This window comes from Crocuta crocuta, unplaced genomic scaffold (genome assembly GCF_008692635.1).
Source record: "Crocuta crocuta isolate KB4526 unplaced genomic scaffold, BGI_CrCroc_1.0 scaffold20, whole genome shotgun sequence".
Classification (NCBI taxonomy): domain Eukaryota; kingdom Metazoa; phylum Chordata; class Mammalia; order Carnivora; family Hyaenidae; genus Crocuta; species Crocuta crocuta.
Genome location: NW_027527932.1, coordinates 6,215,424 through 6,232,930, shown reverse-complemented (window position 1 = coordinate 6,232,930; position 17,507 = coordinate 6,215,424). Strand labels below are relative to the sequence as shown.

At 41.8% G+C, this 17,507-nt stretch overlaps 1 protein-coding gene and 1 long non-coding RNA gene across 2 annotated transcripts in view; one reads left to right on the top strand and one right to left on the bottom strand.

Annotated features, from left to right (window-relative positions):
* Positions 1 to 206: 206 nt before the first annotated feature.
* On the bottom strand, positions 207 to 3,609 carry LOC144221379 (uncharacterized). Its single transcript, XR_013332059.1, has 2 exons — positions 3,521 to 3,609; positions 207 to 386 (listed from the first exon to the last, which is right to left on the bottom strand). It is a non-coding gene; the product is annotated as an uncharacterized LOC144221379 (long non-coding RNA).
* A 178-nt stretch (positions 3,610 to 3,787) lies between these two features.
* Positions 3,788 to 17,507, top strand: part of RAB2A (RAB2A, member RAS oncogene family) — a 64,408-nt gene continuing 50,688 nt past the window's right edge. The window contains exons 1-2 of the mRNA XM_077751817.1: positions 3,788 to 3,806; positions 17,015 to 17,086. The gene's annotated coding sequence lies outside the window, so the exon portion shown is untranslated. The remainder of the gene's footprint in view (positions 3,807 to 17,014; positions 17,087 to 17,507) is intronic.

Below are 17,507 nucleotides of genomic sequence, written 5' to 3'. Positions count from 1 at the left end.
CTTGGCTCAGGTCATGATCTCACGAACCAACGGCGAGATCAAGGCCCACGTAGGGCTCCCTGCTGCTGTCATCTGTCATCGCAGAGTCCGCTTCGTATTGTGTCCTCGTTCCCCTCTCCCTGCCCCTCCCCCACTTGCGCTCTCCCAAAAATAAATAAATACAGAAAAGAAAGGAAGAAAGAAATGAAAAAACTGGGGCAACTGGGTGACTCAGTTGAGCATCTGATGACTCTTGGATTTTTGACTCCGGTCATGACCCCAGGGCCACGGAATCCAGCTCCATGTTGGACTCCACGCTGAGCATGGAGCCTGCTGAAGATTCTCTCGTCCCTCTGCTTCTACCCCCCAGGCGCATGTGCTTTCTTGCTCTCTTTCTTTCTCTGTTTCTAATTAAAGAAAGAAAAAAAAGGAAAGACCATGTTGGAGTTGAGCATGAATGTGAATTTTCAGTCTTAGTTATGAGTAAGTCTGGTTAAAAAGTACTACTGATTAGTATGCTTTTGTGGCTTTTAAGAGTTAAAAAAGGAAATCAGAATCTTTTTCACACACATTATTTGACTCACAGACTCTCCTGTAATTTTCTCCACAGACCAACATTTAATGTACCTATTTTTGGTTACGCGAGAAGTTTTGCTAGTTGTTTAAAAGCCACGTCAGTATGGAGATCTTAGATGGGGCTGGTAAAAGTATTGCTTATATAGTGTTTGATGCTAAAGTAGATCCTTTGAGAAACTTACATATATATTTTAATGGTGGAAGTGATAAATGTTCAAAATGAAAACTGAAAATTAAATACTACCTTATGCAAGTATGGTAAACAGTGGTTTTGTGTATCCTTCCAGAAATTTTCTGTACATTGGTAAGCTTGTGTGTCTCTGTGTGCCCATATTTTACCAATAGAATTATACGATTAGTACTGTTCTACCCCTTCATTTTTTTTTCTCTTGGTGATACATCTTAGGTGTCTTAAGATAACATCACATATGTAAATCCGTCTCATTCTTTCTAAACACTAGCATAGCTGAACCATAATTTATTCAGTTCCTGATTCTATTATTCCTGGTCTGTCATAGCAAACAGCAGAAACTTACCATGGTTAATTTAAGCAGATTTTATTAGAAAGATTGAATGTTCACAGAATTGATAGGAAAGCCATATAACCAAGCTTGAAAATGGCAAAACCAAGGAAGGCAAAGCATTAGCCAACTTCTCCTCTCAGTATAGCTTGCTGAGGAAGATGCTGGGTATATCGGAGTGGCCTCTCCTCTCCACTGTGGCCACCACGGATTCTCTCCTTATAATGCCTACTATTGGAGCATTCCTTCGAGTCCAGATTCTGCACAAGAGCATCTGACTGGCTGGGTCTAGGTCACATGTCTGTGCCCTAGCTACTGGGGAGTTCAGAGAAAGGTGTTCTGATGCTTGGTTGCCAGAAATAAATGTTCACCTATACCTGTTGATGAATATTGCTATACACAGTATAACACAATTGTGGGTTTTTGTAAGAAGTAGAATTTGTGGCCGGCTGGGATTTACATTTGTATTTTGATGGATACTGCCAAATCACTTTTCACTAAAAATATGGACTTGGAATATCTAATTTTGAGCTTGATAAATATTTTGTGTACTTAAATTAAATCTTAAATCTCAGCATTGTCTGTGTTGACTGATGCCTCGTCTATGTTTAGGAATTTAGCAGTTTGATATAGTTACTGTTACCATGTACTTCCTTGAGCTCTTGCCAATTTCATGCAGCAACTGCATGAAATGGGGTTTTTTTTTTCCCTTTTCTTAGAGCCTTTAGCTCTGATATCATTTATATCATAGCATACTACTTAGAGACCACAGACAGTAAATTTATTGTGTAATAATTATAGTGTACATTTATATCCCTAAACACCTTCTTCCATAACATGGAAAAGTATTCTCTGCAAGCTACTTCATTGAAGTGTGTTCTTGAGATGCTGCAGTTCTTATTTGGAATCTTTGCTTATGAAAGAATTAGGAAAATAGATTAGAGTATATTAACTATAGTTAATTATATATAATTGTACATATTCATATATATGTTTATATAATATATATAATTTATATTTGTATGTATAATTAATTAATAGTCAGATTAATTATTTAACAGATAAATTAACTGAAACATTATTGTTGGGGTAAAGTCCCTGTCAAGGAAGTAGTACTCATTTTTCTTAAGCTTTCTTCATTAAATTTCCACCCTGTCAGAGTCACTTGGTTATAGAATATTCACTTTTTCCTCTGAGTATTGCTACTAATAATACCTGGAAAGCGAGATAACAATATTTTTAGTTAGGAAGGGTGTCAGTTGCGAGGTGTCTGAGAAGAACAAATTGAGGAGGTTGGATGGCATAGTGGGAAAATATGATTTAAAATCAGAAAACCCGATTTGGAGTTCAGTTCTGCCTCTTACTTGAGGCATATCACTTAAACCTCCGTTCCTTCATCTTTAAAATGAGGTTATCCCTTCTGCTTTTACTGACTTCATAGGCTTACTGTTATGGTCAAATAAGATTGTGTGTGAGAAGGGAGCCTATTTTCACCTGCAGACTGTCAAAAACCATGCAGATATTTTAAATAAGGCAAAAGTATATTCATATAACTTGATTACAGAAGTCCATAGATGCAATAGAAAAGGAAGGAAGAATATCAGTATTGAAGTGGGTCCTTTGGGTAATTTGACAGGTAGCCTGTCGCCCAGCTATTCTCAGCCACCGAAGGTGCTGAGTGGAAACCAGGCTAACCATGTTTTGAACTTCACCTGGACTGTGGGGAGACGTCTCTAGGATTTTCAGTTATACCAACCATGTAGGGGCTTCAGGTGAGTTATCGCTGGAACCTCAGCTGAAGACCACTGGACACTGAGACCAGTATGGTAGTTGGTTATACCTAGGGCCGCGGATGTCAGGCTTCGGTGCACATCAGCGTCACTGGGACAGAGTGGTAAGACATAGGTTGCAGGGCTCCGCCTCACAGTTTCTGAGTCTGTAAGTCGAAGTTTCTGGTCTGTGGACCGTACTTGGAGAATCAGTGCCTTAGAGAAACCATTATAATTGATCATCCAAACTAAATGGAAAACTCTTTACAAGAGGTTTCTGTAGTAAAACTATCACCTGATAGATGACTCATGATACTGAATTGTATGATTTATTTCTGTAGATGTTGGTTTTTTGTAAGTCCCAGTAATGGGTACATATTTTATTGCAGCCCAGGGGTCAGATGTACGTGTAAGTACATCTGTCTTTGTCTCTCTCTCTCTCTCTTTTTAAAATAATAAGAGTACACATGTGTGTGTATGCACAGAGGAGGGGCAGAGGGAGAGGGAGAGAGAGAATTTTAAACAGGCTCCACACTGAGCATGGAGCCAACATGGGGCTCAATCTCACAGTCATGACCCGAGCTGATATCAAGAGTCAGATGCTTAACTGACTGAGCCACCCAGGCACCCAATGCATACATCCCTTTAAAATAGCTGTCACCAAACAGTACTTACCCTTGTATAGCACATACATTCAAATGTTTGCTATTTTCTAGTTCTTTTTTTATGCTGGTTGTGACCCACTGCATTGATTCCATGACCAAACTGGTTACAGCCTACTGTTTACAGAACAGAGCGCAGAGGACCTCTGTGGTTCTGGCAGATTGTGACACTTGTAAGATTCTGAGAGGTGGTTATACTTCAGTTTTCTTTGTTCTGATTCTTCCCAGACACCTAGCCATTTTCCACCATTAACATGAGTGGGGGAAGGTTCCAGGAGTTGGGGAAGAAGAAAGGAAAGGTATGCTATTTTTACCACATCATGCTATCTTACTTGCTGTTAGATTTAATGTTTTATCATTTATTCCCCATGGAAATTAGCGAATGCTCCATTTTATTTTACAGTTTTTTAAAATTTAAATTGCATCTGGCTTAGTATTTTTCTTAAATATAACCCTCCCAGCCCGAAAGACAAACCAGGCCTTTCCTAAGAAAATCTAAACTTGGTTTATATTCAAAAACCTTCAACTTCACCATATTAAATTTGATTTGTCTTAATGAAGGTTCCATTAACCATCCAGGTTGGGTCAGTCAGACTCCAGCTAGGAGACTGAAACCGCACAGGAATTTGAACAGGCAAAGTCTGATGTCCAGAATCATTAACTATACCAGGGGTTAGAGGAGCAGGGAGCTGGCCGGGAGGTACAGACCGCTCCGACGCATCCCGCCGCAGCAGACAGGGCCCGGCCACTCCCGCAGGCGGCCACGGAAGGGGCCAGGCTGGAGTCCGGGCCTTTTCGGAGGGGCAGGCTGAGGCCCACTGGGTGGCAGAGAATTTCACCAAGGGGCCACGGTGGGTTAGAAAGCTGCCATCAGGCCGTGGGCTGTGGGAACCTCCCGTGGGGAGGAGCGGTGCCGGGGCCACAGGGGGAAGCGGGCTGAAGGAGCGCTGGGGCCAGCTGGCCCGGGAGAGGTGCGAGCGCTGCCTTCTGCCGACGCCACTTGCTGTCACGCCAGCTGGCGAGGGAGAGACGTTCTGGCCTCCAGCAGGCAGGAAGGTTTGGAGCGAGGAGGCACTTGTGTGCACACTTACCCCACAAGTGATAACTTGTGTGCACGCTAAAAAGCCGAACTTTTCAAAGGAAAATCACAGTGCAGTTAGGGGCAGATGATGATCAGAGACGGGATTCTAATGCAGCACAGCAAAGTTTTTGTTCTCGAGCATTTCTTCTCTGAAAAATCCACTGTTGAATAAAAAGTTTTTATTTATTATCAGTGAATTATTTTGAGATTATTTTTGTTTTGTATGTAGAGTTTGTCATTACATAGAAAAGGCTAGTCTCACTTTGTGACCTTTTCAGTGAGTGTGTGGTTCCTTAACGCAGCTTTCACTAAGCATCTGCCTTCTAAGCTGGGCCATGGTCACGGTGGCTTTCAAAATACAAAATGGTGGGATCGCCTGGGTGGCTCAGTCAGTGGAGCGTCCTACTTTGGCTCAGGTCGTGATCCCATGGTTCATGGGTTCGAGCCCCTTATCGAGTTCTGTGCTGACAGTTCAGAGCCTAGAGCTTGCTTCAGATTCTGTGCCTCCCTCTCTCTCTCTGCTCCTCCCCCGCTTGTGCTCTGTCTCTCTCTGTCTCAAAAATAACCAAACAAACAAACAAAATACAAAAAGGTGAGTGTCCTCCTGGGGGAGGAAACTAGATGTGTAAACTAATAATAAAAGTGTAATGAAGTCAGTGCTTAATAAAGCACTTATATAGAGTACTGTGTCTTAGCCTGAGATGAAGTGTCAGCCTGCCTTTCGGCGCTGGGGGAGGGAAAAGAAGCACAGAATTGGGATCTGTGTGCTCTGTCTTCTGTTGCTCAAAATAACCTTATGAATAAGGTAAGTGGTAGGATTACCATTATACTGACAAGCGAACAAGGCCTGGAGACCTGAAACAGCTTTTCCTTACAGGGTCCTGCACAGGATCCAAATCTAGCCCCATAGATTTGTTCTCTCTTAAACTGGTGGTGTACATTGAAATGCAGAAAGCTATCATAGTAGAAGTTTCCACATGGAAAGCACAGGACCAGGTACTACTGTGAAGGATTTAAAAGTGAATTAGGTATGTCCTTGCCCTTAAGAAGTCTGTAGCCTCGCAGCTGATAGAATGTGAGAAGGGCTCTGACCAAGGTACTGGAAAGAACTTGGAATTTCATAAGAAATTCCAGAATCTAGAATGCCGGTCCTTCTTCTTGGAAACCTTAGAGTATGATGATATTTCAGGGGGAAAAAAAATTGAGCCTTGAAAGAAAAGAAAAAAACAAGATAATATTTGAACTGGCTCTTGAAAAATGGATAGGGTGTAGACAAGAAGAAGTGGTAAATAATCAAAATGTACAAATAGGAAAATACAGTTAGTTGTCATTTATTATACATCGGTTAAGTGCCACACCTTGTACGTTCGTTTCTCAATATAAACATCCAGTTTATTATTATTTTATTTTTAATGTTATTTTTGAGAGAGAGAGAGAGCACGAGCAGGGGAGGGTGAGAGAGAGAGAGGGAGACGCAGAGTCTGAAGCAGGCTCTGGTCTCTGAGCTGTCAGCACAGAGCTCCATGCAGGGCTTGAGAACCATCATGACCTGGGCCGAAGTCAGATGCTTAACTGACTGAGCCACCCGGGTGCCCCTAAACCATCTGGTTTAAGTATAGTATAGTCTCCTGTCAGTTCACTGGAAATAAGACTTTTGGAAAGATAAATTCATTAAACGTGGGACCTATGTTGTGATAGAGTATGGTTGAATTTGAACTTTATTCTGTAGACAGTAGAAAAGGTGGAATTTTTGAAAAGAAAAGCATACTGGACTAGAATTATGATTACATCAGAAACTAAAGGGGTGCCTGGGTGGCTCAGTCCGTTAGGCGTCTCACTTCGGCTCAGGTCACGATCTCACAGTCCGTGGGTTCGAGCCCTGCATCGGGCTCTGTGCTGACAGCTCAGAGCCTGGAGCCTGCTCCAGATTCTGTGTCTTCCACTCTCTCTCTGCCTCTGTCTCTCTAAAAAATAAATAATAAAAAAATTTTTTAATTAAAAAAATTAAAGAAAAGAAACTATACACACATGTATATATTCATATTGTTGTACAGTGGCAGAGACATACTAGGTGTTAAATGTAATCCTTTCCTTCCCTCCTTCCTCATCCATCCCAGGTGCATTCATACATAGGGCAGATTAGGAAGCTGGACTATAGTTAGATGATTATTACGAAAGTCCAAGTCGGCCGTAATGAGGCCTCATCTAAGGCAATGATAGTGAAACTGAAGGGTAGTTACTGGTGAGAGTTGGAATTAACAGGATTTAGGGAAGGATGTTGCAGGGAGTGAAAAATTAAAGGGGTGACTGGGTGACTCAGTTAAGTGTCTGGCTCTTGGTTTTGGCTCTGGTCATGATCTCACAGTTTTGTGAGCTTGAGCCCCACATCGAATTTTGCGTGGCAGTCCAGAGCCTGCTTGGGATTCTCTCTCCCTCACTCTCTGCCCCTCCCCGACTCGCACTGTCTCTGTCTCTCTCAAAAATAAACTTTAAAAAAAATTAAAGATGAAGGTAATTTTCAGGCACTCTTCTATTTCAGAAGAGTACTTCAAATACAGGCTCTTTTTATTTATTTTTCAATATAAAAGTATAAATCCAATGGTAATGTTAAAGCACTATGAAAGATTGGCTAGGAGCAGTGAGATGCGGTGAAAGATGACAACATACAAAGAGAAACAGATCGGTAGTTAAAACTTGGGTAAGGTCCACTCCCCATGGGTGGTCTAAGCCTCGTGACAGTCCTTCCAAAGAGTGTAGTGTGGAAGGAGAAGGAAACAGTTACTTCACAGTGGAGAAACCTGTCGGACCACCTCCGGCAGGGGACCAGCAATAATCAGTCATGTTGATGTCACGTGCCCTCGTTATGACAGTAGGTACCTTTGTAGAGGTGAGAAAATGTACTCTTATCTCTGTAGTCTTCCTCCCACACATCAGTAACTCACGTCAGTCATAGGGGAAAAGTCAGACAGCTTCCAGCTGAGGGACATTCTCCAGTGCCCTAACCAGTACTCCTCAAAACTGTCAAGGTCAAAAACAGGAGTCTGAGAAACTGTCCTAGCCAAGAGGAGTCTAAGGAGACATCATCATCAGATGTTAATACGTTATCCTCCATGGGATTCTGAGACAGAAAAGGACGTTAGGTGAAAACTAAGGGGGTGGGGGAATCAGAACTTTGGGAGAGGTCAAAGCGAAGAGGTTTCATAAAGAATGCAGGGTAAGGGATGAACTACCAAGTTAGGGCTTCTCCACTCACTGTTACGTGTCTGTCGTCGGTCCTCCGCAAATAGCGGCTGGGCAAATAGTAGGGTTGTGCTCTTCCTAATGAGCCTGTTTTTTAAAGTGAATTTTGCCCTCGGTGAGGCCTGACTTCTTCACCTCTTGGCTTTGAGTTCAGATCTAGATTTGCTTTCCTAGAGTCCATGCCACGCCCAAGGTGGGCAAGATCATCTCACAAGGCCATTACTGTTCCTTTCTTTTCCCACGTTTATAGCAGAGGATCTTGTTTTTTCTTCTGAAACCAGACAATTATATTGATTATGTTTTACACACAGCCAAAAAGTCTCCGTACTTTAAAATCAGAAGAATACCTAACTCACTTTGTGAAGAGAGGTCATGAAAGCTTCCTAGGGGTGAAGGCACTTGAGTTAAGTTCTAAAGATAAGTAGCTGTTAGCTAAATGGAAAAGAGTCACTGAGTATTGGGGAAAGAACACTTAAAGTATACTAAATAAAGATATGCAAATGGCCAGATGTATAAGAAATACTGACATGATCTGCTCTACTCAATTTTCATGGTTTTGGTCTCACCCCGGAAGTGTTTAAAGTACTTGGGGTACTTTGATATTGTAACCCAGAGATGCAGAAGTCATGGTGGATGATTTGCTTCAAGGGAAAGAGGGGCGTGTCCCCACAACTTCCTTTTTCCTTTTCACTCCATTGATTCTTTAGCAGCTCTTTCAGCCTTGTCAGCCTACCTTCCATTTTTCAAGGAAAAGATGTCTTCTGTTTTGAAAGCTACGTCTTCTTGGAAACTTTCTCTAATTCCATTATTTTTATTAATTTATTTTTACCAGTGCCTGGAATATAGTAAGTACTCCGTAGGTATCTGAGTGGCCATCTCTCACCTTTCCTGCTAGCCCCTCACTGATAGATTACTGAAATAAGGGCTCTACACTCCCTGTTTCCCCTTCGCTTACTGCCCTCACGGCTTCTGGTGTTTGAAGCACTTCGCTGATCACAGTAGAGATTATTACAGGTGGAGTCCATATCCCTGTTAGAGTGACCGCATAAAAGTCCCAGAGGAGGAGGAATGAAGGACGACCACTGAGAAGTGTGTTGCTTTCCTGGCTTGCTGTAACAGATCCCCACAAACTTGCTGTAGGACTTAAAACAACAAAAACCCCTTCTTTTATAGTTCTGGAGGCTGAAGTGCAGAGGCTAGGTATCTTCAGGGCCGCTATCCCTCTGAAGGCTCCAGGGAAAATTCTTCCGTGTCTCTGGTGAGTGTTCTTTGGCTTGTGGTAGTGTAACTCCAGTCCCTGCCTCCATCTTCACATAGCCTGTCACCTGTGTGTGTGTCTGTCTCCCCTGCCTTTCTCTTCCAAGTACGTTTGTCGTTGGGCTTAGGCCCCAGCCAAAATCCAGGCTGAAATGATCTCACAATCCTTTATTACATCCGCAGAGATCCTTAAATAAGGTCACATTCACAGGTTCTGGGGGTTAGCACTTGGACATCTCTCTTTGGGGCCCGGGCCAATCTTGAACCTGTTACAGTAAGGGACCAGATCGTTATGTAATGAAATAGTCAAGAGAATTGCTATCTTAGTTGTGACGGGGGGGGGACAATGTTTGGAAAACCAGTAGCATAAGAATAACTCTGAAGTCATTTTATTTAAAAGAAAGTTATAGATTGTGAATATTTTTTCAGTCAATTTTAGAAAATATGTTTTTAAAATTTTGAACCAAGATCAGATGGATTTGGTTGGAGATTTGCCCCTCAGCTGTATTCATCTTGAAGAATTCTCGACATAGCATTTTTATTAAAACCTTTGAACTTTTAAACTTGGAAGTTTCCACATTGAAGCTTTATGATATGCCTCTGAAGTAGAAGTACTGTGTTTTTAGTTTCTTTTTCCCATTTTATAGATCGGGAAATAGAGCTCAGTTTCTATATCTAATTTGTCCAAGGTCACAGGTTATAAAATGATACAGAAGGATTTGAACACTGGTGTTTCAACTGTAAAGTTTGTTCTTTCTAATATACCATGCTGAGTTTATTAGTTTTCTGTTTAAAAAGAGCAGACTTTTTTTGTTTTTTCATGTTTCTCTATTTGGAATGTTGTGCAGAGAAGAATGCAATTTTCTGTTTGCAAAAGAAGCTACAAATATTTCAGCCAGCTCACCACATCTCTAAATGATCTGTGTTGGAGATCTATCAGTTTTTAGGTATGAGTTTAAAACGTACAGTTCTTTAAAAAAAAAAAAAAGTGAAAGGAGCTGGTTCTTTGAAAAGATCAACAAAATTGGAGTTCACCTGGGTTGCTTAGTCAATCAGATGTTCAGCACTTGATTTCAGTTCAGGTCATGGTCTCATGGTTTGTGGGTTTGAGCCCTGCATCAGGCTCCTTTCTGTCAGCTTAGAGCTTGGTTTGGGGTTCTCTCTCCCTCACTCTCTGCCCCTTCCCTGCTCACATGTATTCTCTCTCTTTCAAAATAAATGAATAAACTAAAAAAAAAATCAAAAGAACTGATAAATATTTAGCTAAGACTTATCAAAAAGAAAATAAAGAGGAGATTCAAACAAAATCAGAAAAAATAACACAGTGGGTTACTTTTAGTCATGAGATAGGTCCTTATTAATTCATGGAACTTTTGTTACATTTTGTTACCTTTGCAAGCATAGTAGATGAAAATAGACAGCCATGATTTCAGAATGACAGTTGGACAAAACTTTTCTGAAGTGGTTAGGAATTGGTTCTGGTACTTTTCAGACTTTTACTTTTTTAATTTTTAATTTAAAAAAATTTTAATGTTTACTTTTGAGAGAGAGAAAGAGCACCAACAGGGGAGAAGCAAAGAGAGAAAGGGACAGAGGATCTGAATTCTCGCTGACAGCAGTGAGCCTGGTGCGGGGCTTGAACTCACAAACCCTGGGATCATGACCTGAGCCAGTCTGACACTCAACTGACCAAGCCAGCCAGGCGCCCCTTAAATTTTTTAATTTTTATTTTAAAATAAATTCTGTACCTTAAGATTTTAAAAATAGAGCCCTTATCTGTTTTTTTTTTTTAAATTATCTTGAAATTGGCAAAGTCAATTTAGGACTAAGAAAATAAACCTCAGTAGAATACCTGGCAGTCGGTTGCATTGTTTCTTGTGGAGGACACATTGCCTAAAACTCGCTAGGGGGCTTATTCCTGAATCAGAACCTCTGGGGTGAGGCTTTAGGAATGCCGTTTTAGCGGGTAATACTTGTATTTGTTTGGCATTCATCTAGTACTTGGGTATTCAGTCCTCACCACAAGGATGGTGAGTTGGTCCCAAAGTAAAAGAAAAGGTTAAGGTGACTTCACGGTAGGAACTCTAACAGTGGCATTAAGTATACTAATTTATGAACCAAATTAGAGTAATTAGAGTAGCCAAAGCAGTCTGGAGAAAGAACAAAGCAGGAGGCATCACGCTCTCTGATTTCAAACTATGTTTCAAAGCGGTAGTAATTGAAACAGTACAGTATTGGCATAATAACAGACACAGGGATCCATAGAACAGAATAGAGAGCCCAGAAATTAACCACACACGGATGGTCCACTCATTTATGACAAAGGAGCCAAGAATATACAGTGGGGAAAGGGCAGTCACTTTAATAAAAGATGTTAGGAAAACTGGACAGCGACATACAAAAGCGTGAGACTGGACCACTAGCTTACATCCTACACAGAAATTAACTCAAATGGATTAAAGACTTGAATGTCCTGAAACCGTAAAGCTTCTAGAGGAAAACGTAGGCAATAAGCTCCTTGACAGTGGTCTTGGAGATGACGTTTGGATGTGACACCAAAAGCAAAGGCAACAAAAGCAGAAGTCAGCAAGCGGGACTGCGTGAAACTACAGAGCCTCTACGTGGCAGGCGCACCGCGGGCACAGGCCCATCCAGGCACCCAGGTGCTGCTGGTGACCGCTGCGTAACGCGGACACTTCAGTCAGAGCCTGTGGCGTGAGGCCCGGTACGGATTTGGGGGTTTCTTGGTAAAGATCAAAAACTTTTAATGGATAGGAAGCGATTAGGAGTGGAAGCTACTTCACAGAGAATGAAGTAGGCATCTGTGGTGGTGAGAAAAGCAGCCATGGGAGTCCGTCTGCCTGGAGAGGGTGTCTGTTTCCATGAAGAGGAGGCAGGGAGGCCTTGCAGCTTCCAGAGACAGAATGAAAACCAGTAGTAGATAGATTTGGAGGCGCCGCTTTTATAAAACAGACATGTCTTTTTGCTGGTTCCTCTCTTTCTGTGCCTTTAAATACCATCTTATGCTGACAGTTCTTTTTTCTCTATTTTTTTTTTTACATTTATTTATTTTTTGAGAGACTGAGCTCGAATGGGGGGAGAGGCAGAGAGGGAGACACAGAATCCGAAGCAGGCTTCAGGCTCTGAGCTGTCAGCACAGAGCCTGACACGGAGTTTGAACCCACGAACCGTGAGATCATGATCTGTGCCGAAGTCAGACGCTCAACCTGACTGAGCCACGCAGGCGTCCCATGACCGTTCCTTATCATTTATATCTCCATCCTCAGCATCTTTCCTCAAGTCTAAACGTGCACACTAAACTTCTGTATTCTATTACCTGTTCATCCCAACTCAAAATAACTAAACTGGAATGGATGGTCTTCCTTGCTCTACTTAGAATTTCCCTGTCTCATGGATTCTCCCATTTGATCAGGCAAAAATACTGGATCTGTGCTTCCTGCATTTCTCCTTCTCTCAAAACCCACATCTACACTAACAACAAATTATCCTGGCTCTGCTTCAAAATGTGCATAGAATTCAGTCACTTCCAGCCCTCCATTGCTGCTGCCCTGGCCCACGACACCGTTTCTTGCCTGATTGAGGACAGCCACCTTAACCGGTCTCCCGGCTTCTGCTCCCGTCTGCATGTGCTCACGGGTTATTCTCACTGCAGCAGCCAGAACGATTATTTTAGAATTGACTTCAAATTCTATCACTCCTTTGCTCAGGACCCTCCAGTGAGTCGCCCAGTTTATCTCAAGTAAATGTTAAAAGTCCTGTGTGTGGGGTCTGTGTGACCCGGCCCCTGTGATGCCTGCAGCCTCCGCTCTTCAGGACGGGACTCGCCCCTGCCTACTGAGCTGCGGCCGTACTTGGCCTCTGCAGCCTCTCCACCACACCCCACCTCCAGCTTTCCCTCTGGCCGGTTCCTTAGCCTGCAGTGGTCTTCTCTCTGTGACCCGCTTGCCTGTCCACCCCCTCCTCAAGTTGTTACTTAAACCTCGCCTTCTCAGCGAGAGACCGCCTCATTTAAACACCACACTCGTGTTCCTTCCCCCGGGCTTTGCATGTCTCATATCTTTGCTTTTTCTTTTCTTATATAATTTTTTTAATGTTTGTTTATTTTTGAGAGAGAAACAGAGTGTGAGTAGGGAAGGGGCAGAGAGAGAGAGACACAGAGCTCGATGCGGGGCTCAAACTCATGGACTGCAGATCATGACCTGAGCTGAAGTCGACACTTAACCAACTAAGCCACCCAGGCGCCCCTGCTCTGCTTTTTCTCTGTACTGTACCACATAACACTCCGCACTACCACATCTTCGTCCATCCGTCCATCCATCCATCACACTCCCCTCCTCCCCCGGTATATGCACATACATACAACCTGCACACACACATTTAAAAAAATAAAGTTTGTTCACTGTCCCTTCTCACTCCAGAGGATCAGCGGCCTTTATCTTACTGTTTACCCATATAATCCACTTGCTTAGCCTTAGAACATAGTACATATCTGAGTATTTCTAGAAAGATTGAATTTTGGAAAATCATTAGAAGTACATATGGTTACACTGAAAATGAATAAAATGTGTTTCATGTTTTTAGGGAGCTTAAAGTATACATAGAGTAATAAATGATAGTAGTAGTAATAATAGTAACAAACGCTTGTTGAGTTCTTTATTGAATTTTACTATGTGCCAGGCACTGTTGTAAGCACTTAATGCATGAACTCATTTAATACTTCCAATAAACATATGAGATAGGTACTATTATTCTCCTACTTTTTACAGATTCGGGAAGTGAGGCACTGAGAAGATAACTCATTTGAGGTTCTGTTGATAGTGATTGTCAAGACTGAGATTGGAACCCAGCGAGTGTGGTGTAGCTTTGGGGTCAGAAATCTAACCCTATGCTAACCCTAGCATTAAGTGAGCTGACTTATGTAAATTGCTTAGAACAATATCTGGCATGAGATAAGCTCTGTACAAGTTTATCCATTGTTGGGAATCATAATTTTTAAATATTTCAAAGTTTTTGACAGTACAGTTATAATAACATGAAAATACTCATTGGCCACTTAAACTACTCCCCAGTTATATTTTTCTAAGTGTCTTCCTCCAGGAAAAATCAACATATTTGACTATTATTTTCTATGAAAATGAAAGATAAATCAGTTACAAATGCCACAAAATATATAGAGTGTCACTAAGTATGTAAAAATATGGGAGCACAGTTTTGCCATTGATGAATGGGGATGTGACATTTAGACAAATAAACACTTGAATATAGGATAGGGAGGGTACTTTTAAAGAACTGTCTGAATATCAAGGATTAGGAGAGGCTCTTGAAAATTGGTGGAAGAAATGTTGGAGCTTTTTGCCAATTTTATATTATAAAAGGGACAAAGATTAAATAAAGGATGTCCGGCAAAGTATACACATTACCAGAACCCCCTAACTTGAAAGATACTGTGATTACCTGAAGAAAGAATACGGACTCTTTAAAGTGAAGAGCCAAAGAGCAAGCCTTTTCTATACTTTAACGAGCACCTGGTCAGGATACGCAGTGTTACTGGCACCAAAGCAGTTCACGTTCTGTTGTGTGGTCAGAGAGGGGTTTCAGGCCCTTGTATGACTTACACGCTTACCAGACTCTTAGATGATTCTTGAGGTCGCTCAGTAATAAAATCTTTGGTTTTTAATTCATTACACATTTTTCTATACCATATGGGAAAATTTTGGATGTTAAAAATAGAAATGAAGGAAAGACACAGGAATCTTAAATGCATATTACTGAGTGAAAGAAGCCGGTCTGAAAGGCTGATTCTGGCTATACGACATTATGAAACAAGGCAGAACTACAGAGACCGGAAGGAGATTAGCAGTTGCCGGGGTGAGGGGGGAGAGAGGGAATAAGAGCGTGGGGAGTTTCTAGGTCAGTGAAACTGCTCTGTGTGATACCGTACCGGAGAATACATTCTACGCTTGCCCAGAGCCACAGGATGGCCACGACCACAGTGACCTCGAATGTAAACCATGGACTTGGAGTGGCGATGATGTGGCAGTGTCGGTTCATGGGCTGCAGCCAGTATTACGGGTCTGGTGCACGTGCGCTCCCATGGGGCAGGGAGTCAGTGGGAGCTGGCTGTACTGTCGGCTCAGCCTTGCTGTGAAACTGAATAACTGCCCTTGAAAATGCTTTTTAAAAAACAAACGAAAAAATCCCTTCAGGGTGGCTGGCTGGCCCACTCGGTAGAGCATGTGACTCTTGATCTTGGGGTCGTGAGTCCAAGTCCCATGTTGGAGTGTAGATTGTACTTAAAATTTTTTTTTCAAATCTTAAAAAATAATAACCCTCAAGATTCATATCTCAAATGTTCACTTATTTTGTACTTTCATACTTAAAAAATAATAATTTTCCTTTCTGTCTCAGACCTGAAAGGTTTTTCAAGGGAGCTAGAAATCTGATAAAATGAGTTTGGCTTTATACCTTTTGTAATGTAAAAAAGAAATCATAGATTAAAGAAAAGAGAAGAAAACTCAGGTCCAGTGTTTTGGAATTCCAGTTTATTTTTGGTTAAAGCATTCCAGAAACATTGAACGAATAAAGTATTTCCCAAAATACAACCATACACACACACAAATTTCTTTGATTTGTTTATTGGGCATTTTGACAATCTTTGTAACATTTGACACTAAGCCAGTCATTTAATTGCCTTATCTCTGCCGTAAGACATTCATCATCTTCCCTCCTTGAGTTTATAGTCTAGAAGACATTGAACAGCTTGGTTCAAGTGTCCCTGCTTCAGAAAGGCCTTCTCCAGCCCTTCAGTCTAAATTAAGTATCTTGTTACTCTTCCTCATCGTAGTCTCTTGTTTCAAAAGGCAGTTGTTGTAATTATTCTAAACTGCAGCTCATATGGATTATTTGGCATTCATCCTGTTTAATTTCACTACCTGTACTCCACTCTGAGGAAGGAAGGAGGCATTCCACATGATTGTATCTTCAATCCCAAGTGCACAGCACAGTCAGCGTTCAGTAAAGCCTTTGGAGTGAAAGAGTGAAGGAGGTGCAGGATGCTCTCAAGTAAGCAGGCGGCGTCTTGTGTGAAGAAAGGGCCTGGAAACGAGTGGGAAAATGGTGTGGTGTTCAGTATCCAGTTCTCGTAGGACAGGTAGGATGAATACAGAAAATTTGTCTTTAATTTAGGACCGAGGAAATTATTCATGACCTTAATGAAGTGAAATTTGGTGGTAGAGTGAAGGGACACAATTCAAATTAGTTGATCTGAAATGAATTAGCCAGAAAGTAGAGCGAAGTAGATCAGACACTTACTATTAGTTTGTTTGTAGGTAAGTAAGATAAACTACAAAAAGAGATTGCTTTGTTTAAATATTTTCACCGCGACACGAAAATCAAGGTGCGGGACCCCTAATGGCTGGAGTATCCGCTGGAGTCCGTGGTAGAGGCTGCTGGGGGGCGGGGGGCACCTGGCTAGGTTGTCTTACAGGCTTCCTGCCACTTTTATCTTTCAGATTAAAATATCAAATGAATAACAAAGGATGAGAAGGTGTTTTGGATTAATTAACACCTTCCACCTAAATCAGCAATCCCTGGCGTACCTGGGGGTGCTCAGTAGGTTAAGCTTCCCAACTCTTGATTTCGGCTCAGGTCATGATCCCCAGGTCCTGGGATCAAGCCTGACAGGGCTCCACACTGAGATGGAGCCTGCTTAAGATAGTCTCTCTCTCTGCCTGTCTCTCTCTCAAATAAATCATCAGTCCTGTAATGTCCCAAGAAATTGTAACACCGAGAAGTTCTGATAGATTGTTTGCAGAGCCCCCGAAACCCTAGCTGCCTCTTTCCTGTGTGCTTTTGTAAAGTGGCTCAATTTTGTGAGTTTTGTCTCATAATTTTTTTTTTAACTTTCAGGTGTTGGTAAATCATGCTTATTGCTACAGTTTACAGACAAGAGGTTTCAGCCAGTGCATGACCTTACTATCGGTAAGTTTTATACAAGAAATGAGAAACATGCAAAACGTTTGGGTAGTGGAAATGGAACATGCTGGAGAGGGCCCATCCTGTTAGTGATGAGTCAGAAAGAATCAGTGGAACAGATTTGTTGCTGTACAGAGGTTGGTTTCATCACTTCTTAAAATTGCAAGTATAGTAAAAAGTAATTTAATCCAACTTTATAAAAATGGTCAGAAAACAGCAAGAAGACATATTTAAGATTTTGATTTGTGTTTAATGATGAAACAAATGATTGCAAAACAAGAGAACCTTGGGATAAGAGCAGAGACTGGACCAGCTTGCCAGGGTTCAGATCAAGGCGGTGCCATGAACTAGCTGGGGAACCCACTTTACCACCCCATGCCTCAGATTCTCCTGTCTGTAAAATGGGAATGATAGTGGTACCAATCTT